Consider the following 12,606-nt stretch of genomic DNA (forward strand, 5'->3'; position numbering starts at 1 on the left):
CTAAAGACACTAAACAACAGTATACAATACGAAAACCTAGCATTGAACATTAAGATTCGCAGAACACTTCTCAGTGACAGCTTCTCAGTTGAAAAATATCACACCTAAATTAATAATTGAACACTCTTCGTATACAGCGTGGTCCATTAATCGTGACCGGGCCAAATATCTCACGAAATATGTGTCAAACGAAAAAATTACAAATCCCTCTGGTGTGACGTCATAAGCGAGTGACTGCGTGTGAGATTGCTCTCTAAGTTTTCATATATTTTTAGGTTTCAGATACATATTTTAATGGTTTTTGTGATAATATTTACTATATAAGTGACTTACTTCTGGTTTCTTCATTCACCTCTGCCTTTCTTGTGTTGTGACGTGATATTTGTGAGTGTTTCGTACCTGTGTTTACATTCCGCGCTGACCAGTTGCAGCCGTAGCGGCGCATCGAAAGCTAAGTACTAATTAATTGTTTGTGTATAGTGGTTTATTTAGGAACTTTAGTAGTCTTCAATCGGTGTTCTTGGTGTTTTATGGTGAAATAATTTCAGAAGAACCTTTTGGGAACTGTTTTCAGTTTCGTTATTGTGTCATTAGACGTTTGATTATCTTTCTGTATTAGCCTTTTGTTATATTCTCATTTGTTGTTGATTAATACTGTTAATAATAGTAGTTACTTTCCTTGTAGAGTAATTTCGTGATTATTGTAGTCAGGTTTTTAACATCTTCTTATTGTAGTAGCGGAACTTAGATAATGTAGTTTTCTTGCTTCAATAAATGTAAAATTTTACCATGAGTGAGAAGTGTGGGCTTTGCTGTAGGTTCGCGAGTAGTGGATTGCGGTGTGAGACTTGTTCGAAGTATTTTCACTGGGGGGAATGCAGTGGGGAAGCCAGTGGGCATTCTGGTGAGAACCCCTCCTGGAACTGCAGGTTATGTAGCAAGAGTAAGCTGATAGAGGTGCAGGAGCGTAAGATCTGTGCCCTTCAGGTGCAGTTGAAAAACGCACAGGAGGAGCTATATAGGATGAGGAGGGAGAAGGGGGTTGGGGAATGGGAGCTGGCTGTTGGCAAGAGATCTGCTAGGAGAAGAAGATTATCAGATAGTTTTACTATTGGTGTTTGCAATAGATATGATCAACTGTCAGAGTCTAGTGGAGAGGAATCTCTAGTAGCTGTAGATGTAGGAAGTATGCAGCAGACCTCAGCAGTTACGGTGGCTAGGACAGTGGCAAAGTCGAAGAGGAAGAAGAAGGTTCTGCTGTTAGGTAGTTCATATGGCAGAGGTGTAGGCCAGCAATTGCAGAAAGTGTTGGGGAGTGAGTACCAGGTCACCAGCATTGTGAAGCTTAATGCAGGATTGGCTCAGGTGACTGTTAACATAGGGGGGGTTATGTAGGGATTTTACTAAAGAGGATCAGGTAGTGATTGTGGGTCGGTCGCAGGTTCGAATCCTGCCTCGGGCATGGATGTGTGTAATATCCTTAGGTTAGTTAGGTTGAAGTAGTTCTAAGTTCTAGGGGACTGATGACCTCAGATGTTAAGTCCCATAGTGCTCAGAGCCATTTGAACCATTTTGATTGTGGGTGCGGCTGGTAATAGTATTGATAGGGATGGGGAGTATGACATAGATAGTGACCTGGAAAAGATAGCCACTCAGACTGGCAACAAGAATGTGCATATCGTGGAACTGTTTCAGCGTCACGCTCGGCCTCATCTTAATACAGCCGTCAGGCGTAATAACATGAGACTTGGGGGTGCACTGATGACAGAAGGCATGAGTCACATTTCAGTGGTGTCAGTGGAGTCTATCAGCAGGGCGGGTTTCACTAGACATGGCCTGCACCTCAACAGGTATGGGAAGGGGAGGTTGGCAAAGCTTATAGGTGACAGCATAGGTGGGGGTGGTTGGATCACTCATGGTAAAATTCCTGCAGTAGTGGATGTTAGAGCTGCACCTTTTTTAGGTTGAAGCCAGATGATAGGTATTCCAGCTTAAGGGAAGTCTCTCTAACAAAGGAACCACTTTTGACAAAGCTTAGGTATCCGAGTAATGAGAGAATTAGTATATTTCATCAAAATATAGAAGGTATTAGAGATAAAGTTAGTGAATTGCTGATAGATGTTGACTCTGAAATTATTGGTATATCTGAACACTTCTTAAATAAGGAGACAATTCAGAGGCTTCCTTTAGCAGGATACAGGTTGGCTGGCAGCTTTTCTAGGAGCTCTTTGCGGTGTGAAGGAGTAACCATGTATGTGAAACACGGCATCCCATTTAAGTCAATTGATGTTTCAAAGTACTGCACTGAAAAGGTGGTTAAATTTAATGGAGCTAAACTTCTAACTGTTGTTATTTATAGATCCCCAGAAGCCGATTTCACAACATTTTGGCTAAAGCTAGAGGAGGTTATTGGTTCACTTCATAGGAATTACAAAAGATAGTTATATGTGGTGACTTCAATATTAATTGTATTAGTCATTGTGCAAGGAAAAGGATGCTGGTAGGCCTCTTTAATTCATATAATCTTACGCAAACCGTATTCTTTCCAACGAGAATGCAAGGGAACAATAGAACAACCATAGACAACATTTTTGCTCATTCCTCATTACTAGAAGGGCATTCTGTTAGCAAAAAGGTGAATGGCCTTTCAGATCATGATGCACAAATTTTAACTCTAAAAGATTTTTGTGCTGCAACACATGTTAAATATAGCTATAAACTGTGTAGGAAAGCTGATCCTGTTGTAAAACTAATCAAGGAACAAGAGTGGCAAGAGGTTTATAGCGCTTATACAGTAGACGAGAAATATAAAGCTTTTCTCAAGACTTTTCTCATGCTCTTTGAAAGTTGCTTTCCGTTAGAACGTTCAAAACAGGGTACTAGCACAAACAGGCAGCCTGGGTGGCTGACTAGAGGGATAAGAATATCTTGTAGAACAAAGTGGCAATTATATCAAAACGTTACAAACAGTCAAAATCTAAATGTAGCAGCCCATTACAAACAGTAGTGTAAGGTGCTTAAAAATGTTATTACGAAACAAAAAGTAAGTGGTATGCAGATAGAATAGCTAAGTCTCAGGATAAAATTAAAATCATATGGTCAGTCGTAAAGGAAGTGGCTGGTCTGCAGAGACAGGTCGAGGATATAGAATCAGTGCGTAGTGGGAATGTTCGTGTTACTGATAAGTCGCATATATGTACAGTATTTAATAATCACTTTCTGAACATAGCAGGTGAACTAAATAGAAACCTAGTCCCAACAGCGAATCACATAGCGCTCGTAGAAAAAAGTGTTCCGAGACTGTTACCTGAAATGCTCCTCCATGATACTGACAAGAGGGAGATTGAGTTAATAATTAAATCACTAAAGACCAAGAACTCTCGTCGATATGACGGGGTATCTAGCAGAATACTGAAGTATTGTTCTGTGTATGTTAGCCCAGTACTTAGCCATATCTGTAACTTTTCCTTTAGGAGTGGTCGGTTTCCTGACCGACTAAAGTAATCGGTAGTGAAGCCATTTTATAAAAAGGGAGACAGGGATAGCCGGCCGCGGTGGTCTCGCGGTTCTAGGCGCGCAGTCCGGAACCGTGCGACTGCTACGGTCGCAGGTTCGAATCCTGCCTCGGGCATGGATGTGTGTGATGTCCTTAGGTTAGTTAGGTTTAAGTAGTTCTAAGTTCTAGGGGACTAATGCCCACAGCAGTTGAGTCCCATAGTGCTCAGAGCCATTTTTTGAGACAGGGATAATGTTGACAATTATAGACCTATTTCTATGCCATCGGTGTTTGCTAAAGTTATCGAGAAGGTTGTATATACAAGGTTACTGGAGCACTTAAATTCACATAATTTGCTGTCAAATGTACAGTTTGGTTTTAGAAATGGTTTAACAACTGAAAATGCTATATTCTCTTTTCTCTGTGGGGTTTTGGACGGATTAAATAAAAGGTTGCGAACGCTAGGTGTTTTCTTTGATTTAAGGAAGGCTTTTGACTGTGTTGACCACAAAATATTATTGCAGAAGTTGGACCATTATGGAATAAGGGGAGTAGCTTACAATTGGTTCGCCTCTTACTGTATGAACGGAAAGCAGAAGGTAATTCTCCGCAATATTGAGAGTGGTAGTGATGTTCAGTTGCAATGGGGCACTGGTAAGTCGGGGCGTTCCCCAAGGATCGGTGCTGGGGCCACTGCTGTTTCTTATTTATATAAATGATATGCCATCTAGTATTACAGGTGATTCAAAAATATTTCTGTTTGCTGATGACACCAGCTTGGTAGTGAAGGATCTTGTGTGTAATACTGAAACAGTATCAAATAATGTAGTTAATGAAATAAGTTCATGGCTTGTGGAAAATAATTTGATGCTAAATCACAGTAAGACTCAGTTTTTACAGTTTCTAACTCACAATTCAACAAGAACAGATATTTTGATCAGACAGAATTGGCATATTATAAGAGAGACGGAACAGTTCAAGTTCCTAGGCGTTCGGATAGATAGTAAGCTGTTGTGGAAAGCCCACGTCCAGGATCTTGTTCAGAAACTGAATGCTGCTTTATTTACCATTAGAACAGTATCTGAAATAAGTGATAGTTCAACGCGAAAAGTAGTCTGCTTCGCATATTTCATGTCGTATGGTATTATTTTTTGGGGTAATTCTTTTGATTCAAAAAGGGTATTTTTGGCTCAAAAACGGCTCTTCGAGCTATACTTCGTGTAAGTTCGAGAACCTCTTGTCGACCCATATTCAATAGTCTGTGAATTCTGAAATTGCCTTCACAGTATATATTTTCTTTAATGTCGTTTGTTGTTAGCAATATTAGCCTATTCCCAAGAGTTAGCAGCTTTCACTCAGTTAATACTAGGCAGAAATCAAATCTGTATGTGGAATGCACTTCATTGACTCTTGTGCAGAAAGGAGTGCAGTATTCTGCTACATCCATTTTCAATAAGCTACCACAAGAACCCAAAAATCTTAGCAGTAGCCCCAATTCTTTTAAGTCTAAACTGAAGAGTTTCCTCATGGCTCACTCCTTCTATTGTGTCGAGGAGCTCCTGGAACAGCTAAAAAAATAAACAAATTCCGGTGTTACATTGTTGATTTTCTTTATTTAAACTTAGGACTTGTCGCCTGAGTATATTTTTTATATTTCATTTTATCAGTTTCTACTACGGTGTTATAATTTCACGTATTGACTCGTTCCATGACCATGGAGACTCCTCCTTAATTTAGTCCCACAGGACAATAAATAAATAGACGAAACTTGTCTAGCTTGAAGGGGGAAACCAGATGGCGCTATGATTGGCCCGCTAGATGGCGCTGCCATAGGTCAAACGGATATCAACTGCGTTTTTTTAAATGGGAACCCTAATTTTTTATTACATATTCGTGTAGTACGTAAACAAATATGAATGTTTTGGTTGGACCACTTTTTTCGCTTTGTGATAGATGGCGCTGTAATTGTCACAAACGTGTAAGTACGTGATATCACGTAATATTCCGCCAGTGCGGGCGGTGTTTGCTTCGTGATACATTACCCCTGTTAAAATGGACCGTTTACCAATTGCGGAAAAGGTCGATATCGCGTTGATGCATGGCTATTGTGATCAAAATGCCCAACGGGCGTGTGCTATGTATGCTACTCGGTATCCTGGATGACATCATCCAAGTTTCTGCACCGTTCGCCGGATAGTTATGTTATTTAAAGAAACAGGAAGTGTCAACCACGACCTGCAACAAATGATGATGCCCAGGTAGGTGTTTTAGCTGCTGTTGCGGCTAATCCGCACATCAGTAGCAGACAAATTGCGCGAGAATCGGGAATCTTAAAAACGTCGGTGTTGAGAGTACTACATCAACATCGCTTGTACCCGTACCATATTTCTTTGAACGTCGTGTACAGATCTGACACACGGGGAACAAGAGAAATTACGGGATGATGACAGATTTTTTGCACGCGTTCTATTCAGCGACGAAGTGTCATTCACCAACAGCGGTAACGTAAACCGGCATAATATGCACTATTGGGCAACGGAAAATCCACGATGGCTGCCACAAGTAGAACATCAGTGACCTTGGCTGGTTAATGTATGGTGCGGCATTATGGGAGGAAGGATAATTGGCCCCCATTTTATCGATGGCAATCTAAATGGTGCACTGTATGCTGATTTCCTACGTAGTGTTCTACCGATGTTACTACAAGATGTTTCACTGCATGACAGAATGGCGATGTACTTCCAACATGATGGGTGTTTGGCACATAGCTCGCGTGTGGTTGAAGCGCCACTGAATAGCATATTTCATGACAGGTGGATTGGTCGTCGAAACACCATACCATGACGCGCACGTTCACCGGATCTGACGTCCCCGGATTGCTTTCTGTGGGTAAAGTTGAAGGATATTTGCTATCGTGTTCCACCGACAATGCCTGACAACATGCGTCAGCGCATTGTGAATGCATGTGCGAACATTACGGAAGGCGAACTACTCGCTGTTGAGAGGAATGTCGTTACACGTATTGCCAAATGCATTGAGGTTGACGGGCATCATTTTTAGCATTTGTTGCATTAATGTGGTAGTTACAGCTAATCACGCTGTAACAGCATGCGTTCTCAGAAATGATAAGTTCACAAAGGTAGGCTACATGCATGACATTGGAACAACCCAAAGAAAATGTTCAAACGTACCTACGTCCTGTATTTTAATTTAATTCAAATGGCTCTGAGCACTATGGGACTTAACATCTGTGGTCATCAGTGCCCTAGAACTTAGAACTACTTAAACCTAACTAACCTAAGGACATCACACACATCCATGCCCGAGGCAGGATTCGAACCTGCGACCGTAGCAGTCACGCGGTTCCAAACTGAAGCGCTTAGAACCGCACGGCCACACCGGCCGGCGTGACGTTGTCGGCCGCCCGGACGACCGGCAGCGAAAGGAACAACAGTCTGTCGGACGGGCCAGACAATGGCACGGTGTGGCTGCCGCACATCACTGCCGTCCGAAGGAAAGTTGACCAGCGCCTGGGGGCTCTCTACCCCCTCCTCAACGAGCACTCAACTCTCTCCAGCGACCATGGGCTGCTCATATATCGAATGTTTATCTACCCCATCATGGAGTATGCCTGCACCGTGTGGGGAAATGCTGCCACCAAACATCTATCCAGACTGCAAGCCTTGCAAAACAAGGCCCTCAGAAGAATTCTGCACGTAAACTCGCAGTTCCCGACGAGATTTCTACGAGAACTCACGCCTGAACCAGAAGTCCTACAACGTATTAAAGAAGTTACAAGAAGATTCTACGACAGCAAGGAAGAGGCAGGAAACCCACTGATCAGAAACCTTGGAGCCCCTGATGATGACAGTGCCACATATAAACTCCCCGTAGTTCTGCTGCAAAGATGAAAGCCCCAACAGAACTACATGATGACAAACAAATTCCACCCTAGATGACAGATACACGCCACTAATAAAGATGACACACATCCAAACCCGATGTTCCTCTCCCGTAAGATAACAAAGATGAAGTAGGAAATGCCTACCGGTAAAACCCTACATTTCCCTCAACTGCAGATAAGTTAAGAAGAAGTAGGTAGGAGCCGGTAGGCAGCGTGGCGGCAAGGTAGCGTGGCCAGTCTCGCAGTACTCGACGCACAGGTGCGCAGCTTGTGGCTGGCGCATCTGGGCGATTCGAACGCGATCGCGGACGTTCGTAAGGCCGGTATTACACAAACAAATTTCTTTGTCAAAGATATGATCAAAGATGTAATCAAATATTCCGTCAAATATATTTGACAAAGATCTTTGACGTAGCGCTGGAAGCGGTAGTACACTGTCATCAAATTTTTCGTCAGAGTTCAAGATGGCTGACAACAACAACTTGTTATTAACCGCAGCATTTGCACGTACCACAATTGCATTGTGTGCACATGAAGAAGAGAAGTGGGGAAAAAAAGGAACCGTACATACGAGGTTGACAGTCTTAAATTCCTGGGATTACAACTTGATAATAAATTCAGTTGGGTGGAGCACACCACAGAACTGCAGAAATACCTTAACAAATCTGTACTTGGAATTCGAGTGTTAGCAGACATAGGCGACATAAAAACGTAAAAGCTTGCATACTTTGTCTAGTTTCATTCCATAATGTCATATGATATAATACTTTGGGGTAAATCTTCAAGTCAAACAAAACTTTTCACAGTCCAAAAGCGTGTAATACGTATTATTTGTGGAGTAAATTCACGGATATCCTGCAGAAACCTCTTCAATGAACTGAGTATACTAACTACTGCCTCTCAGTATATTGAGTCCTTAATGGAATTTGCCCTAAATAATATATCTCTTTTTCCAACAAACAACTCAGTCCATACGTACAATACCAGGAACAAAAATGATCTGCACAAGGACTTAAAAGAACTTACTTTAGTTCAAAAAGGGGTCCACTACTCAGAAACACTCATCTTCAATAATTTGCCAGCAAACATAAAAAAATTAGTTACAAATAAAGATCAGTATGAAAGGAGCCTGAAAGACTTACTAGTGGCCAACTCCTTATACTCCATTGACGAAATTTTTAATAGAAACTAATAATGTATTGTATATATCCATACTATTAGTATTGTTATTTCAGCTTAAAAAAAAGAAATTGACATGTTCCACATCCACGAGGATCCCCTCAGCACGGATCTATGGAACGAAAAACTAATCTAATCTGGGTGAAGCCGTGGGCTTTTCGACGACATGATAAAAGCAATCAACAAAACTTTTTACGTGAGCTTATAGTGGACGACGTCAAGTCGTACATTAATTACTTAAGAATGGTTGAGCATATATTGCCGTATGTGCTCAGTTAAGTGTATCCTCATAGAACAAAGCACAATATTCACTTAAGAACTGCTACATCTGTAGAAGACAGGCTCACTGTAACACTCCGATTCCTTGCTACAGGAGAGGGTTACGTTATGTTAGGACACGTCAGGTCAGGTCAGGTCAAGTCAGGTCTCTAATCTTCTTAACGCATTTTTGTGTTAAGGGTGCCTCACGTTGTAAAGCACCTCATCAACTTCATACATCTCTATTAATTTTGTAGTTGTCGGCACACACCAATTGTATTTACCGGCAATGTTTATACAAACACTACAGACGACAGAACGCTGTAACGATGCTAGCGCTCCATGTGGTAACATGTCACATCGCAGTGAACAGAAGACAAGCGACTTCTTTGATCAAATCTACAGCGAGGCCCTAGATTTGATCAAATTTTGGACGACATTTGACAAAGTTCCCTATTACACCATCAAATATCTTTGACAAAGATTTTTGACAAACATAGTTGAGAAAGAAATTTGATAGTGTAATACCGGCCTAATGATGTGCGGCGATTGGAAGATCACAGGCAGCCATGACAGTCAAATGGGGCAGCGGCGCAGTGGAAGGCACGGATGCGGTGGGTCCCAGGCTGCCTGGCAACACGCGGCAGTAGCTTCAGACCGCGCCAAGTAATACATACATGACAATGTTTTTCGAACTCCAACTCTCAAGGCAGACATAGCTAGCTTGTGCATTCCTGTCGTGTGCATTATCCTCCGCTGCTGACCTTACACTGACCATTGTGTTCTGCGACAGATCAATTGTTTATTTTTCTCAATATCAACTATTTTATTCGCGATCACACATTTTCAGTCTGGCAAGCCGTAGGTGAGTAATCAGTATCTGGCATGTGCCTATAATTCCGCCTGAAGGAACGCTAGTCATTATTTTAATACTGCTCAGTTCAAGAGAAGGGATAAAATCCTTTGGTAAGTTTCCATTCCAGTCGCTAAGTGTTAAAAATACGATGGGGTATGGGGACTCCACCAACATTCCAACAGAATTGGCAATCTATTTTTGTGTGAGTTGTTAACCTTTTCTCATTCGAAGAAGCATCACCGTTTGTGAGTAACGGCCACAATTCTCTTAGTGATTGGTTTAATTGTACTTTCTTTGTCACAGTGTAATTGGCCAAACACATCTCACAGCAGCTATTGAGACAGAATTCCGAATCGGAGTGCCTCATTAAACAAGTAATTGGCAATCACAGAGCTCAATAGCTTACGAGAAACCTCATAGTGTCGGTTTGCAGTAACATAAAAGAAGAAATTTCATGTTTATTTTCATACTAGGAAGCTCTTGTTTCGCTAGCTGTCGATAACTCTTACAATTACAGCCGATGGAGTGAAATAAAGAAAAAGATAAGTATAAGTACTGATATATCGCCATAGATAACAATCTTCCATGTGTTTAAGAATTGGCAAAACACTCTCCTCCTTGTGTGCTATCAATCACCAAACTTTCGTTTCGATGTCTCTAGCGGTTTAGGGGATACGAGAGATGTTGCGGGTATTTCATTCTCGGGGGCGTGAGATCGGAAGTGAGCGCGCTACATGGGATCCATTTTCTCGAGATCGGAGGCAGACAGAGACCTCCTCCCAAGTCTAAACAAAAATGCAGCATGTTAGCTAAATTTCATACGCAGCAACATATGGTGTAATATGCACCAAACGCAAAATCATAGCGACCCCTAATTTTCGTTGCAAACTTTTTGAAATTTGCGTAGTGTCTTACTAAAATTTGTACATTACAATAAGAATGGTTATTAGCGGGGTATGGGCACTTCGCCACGAAGCTGACACATGACGCTACAAGTAAGGCAAAAATCAAATATTTTCAGTGAATAGTTTCTGTAAAATCGTTTGAGAAAGATTACAGGTTGCGCGCGCATCGGTTCTGTCAATGCAGAGCTTCGCCAGTCGGCGCGTGCGAATATGCACTGGACCCACTCCACCCGTGCGGCACATGCGTGTCGCGCTCTAGTGTCGAGTCACGTCACACGTGCTATACGTGTCTCAGTTTGCGCCTAGCCTAACAGCACAACGTGTCTGACTGGCCTCCCGGTTTCGTACGTGAACCACAGTTTGGCAGCCTCCTTCAGACTGGACGGTGGATCGGATCCAGATTCTGAAGCCAACTTTGTACAGTATGCTCAGGTTGGGATAGGTTAGCGTCGGAAGGAAGGCGGCGAAATAAAAGCGTCAGTTGAGGAAAACTAGGAATATATTCTCAGTGAGGGAATACAAAAATGGCTCGCCTTGGGGACGGAGGTAAAGAGCGACTGCCAGTCTAGGAGTGTGAACAAAATAAAGGAACAGGAAACAGGAGAGGTGGCGCTTCACACTTGTGTGTCTGGTGGCAGGTCCTAGAGAACACATCTTAGAGAACAGGCAGACGGTAGGAGCCGACGTCTCTGGCTCAAAGTTCCAACATGAGAGAGAAGCTTGAAACTTCCGGGCTGAGAGGCCGTAGTCAGTATATAAAATTTCCACTTAACGTTTCGTCTCCATCTGCAGGAGACATCTTCAGAGGTCGTCCGGCTACTGCCACTGAGGCTCCAGGTACTCTCGCCTTTATAGAGTGCATACAGGGCACCACCATTCGTCACATGATGCCGTCGGTGTGCCTATCTTTCGAAAGCATCATCATTCTCAATTAAGAGCAATCGATTGTCATTCTGCTGGCGCAACGTCGACATCCATATTTGTCCAACTTTAAAATTTCTTCTTTTCTATTAAAATTATTATGGTGTTTGTGAATCACTATTGCTTTTCTATGCATGCGCGCATGATAATGGGATGTTCGTGCTAGAATGCTTGTCTCATTAAATTTAATTTCAGGGCTCCCAGCCCGCATTTCGTGGTCGTGCGGTAGCGTTCTCGCTTCCCACGCCCGGGTTCCCAGGTTCGATTCCCGGCGGGGTCAGGGATTTTCTCTGCCTCGTGATGGCTGGGTGTTGTGTGATGTCCTTAGGTTAGTTAGTTTTAAGTAGTTCTAAGTTCTAGGGGACTGATGAAGATGTTGAGTCCCATAGTGCTCAGAGCCATTTGAACCATTTTTGTCAGGGTTCCCATCTCGAAAAACGAGCTCAGCTACGGCCAGTTTTTCGATGTGTCCTAAGCGACAGCTTCTTTTATGTTCGGCTAAGCGGGTGTTAACGATGGAGAAAGAGAGCAACGGTCAACTCAATTTCCTGGCTGTGCCGATAATTGAACGGGTGGATGGGACGCTGAGTCACAAGGTATATAGAAAGAACACCCACATGGGTCGATATCTCCACAAGGAATCAAACCATCATCCCCTAGGCAAAAGAGGGGTGACATGAAAACCTTGGTGGACAGAGTCAACAAAATCTGTGACCTGGCTTACTTGCAAGATGAATTAAATCACTTACGGACAGCCTTAATGAAAAATGGATATACCGCCAAGGAAATTGATCGAGCTCGCCATCAAAGAAGAAAAGAAGCCAGAAGTCAAGAGCAACAACGGTCACCTACTGGAAAAGCTTTCCTACCGTTCATTAAGAAAGTCACGGACCTTATCGGGAATGTTCTGGCCAGGTATTGGATCGAAACAATCTTCAGACCCACCAAGAAGATTAAGGAATACTTACGAACTGCAAAAGACGCTCGACACTCCCTAGCAACACCTGAGGTATACAAAATTCCATGCAGTTGTGGACAAGTATATATTTGAACAACGAAAAAAGTGTAAACACCCGCTTAGCCGAAC

The sequence above is a fragment of the Schistocerca gregaria genome, chromosome X (assembly GCF_023897955.1).
Source record: "Schistocerca gregaria isolate iqSchGreg1 chromosome X, iqSchGreg1.2, whole genome shotgun sequence".
Taxonomy (NCBI): Eukaryota; Metazoa; Arthropoda; class Insecta; order Orthoptera; family Acrididae; genus Schistocerca; species Schistocerca gregaria.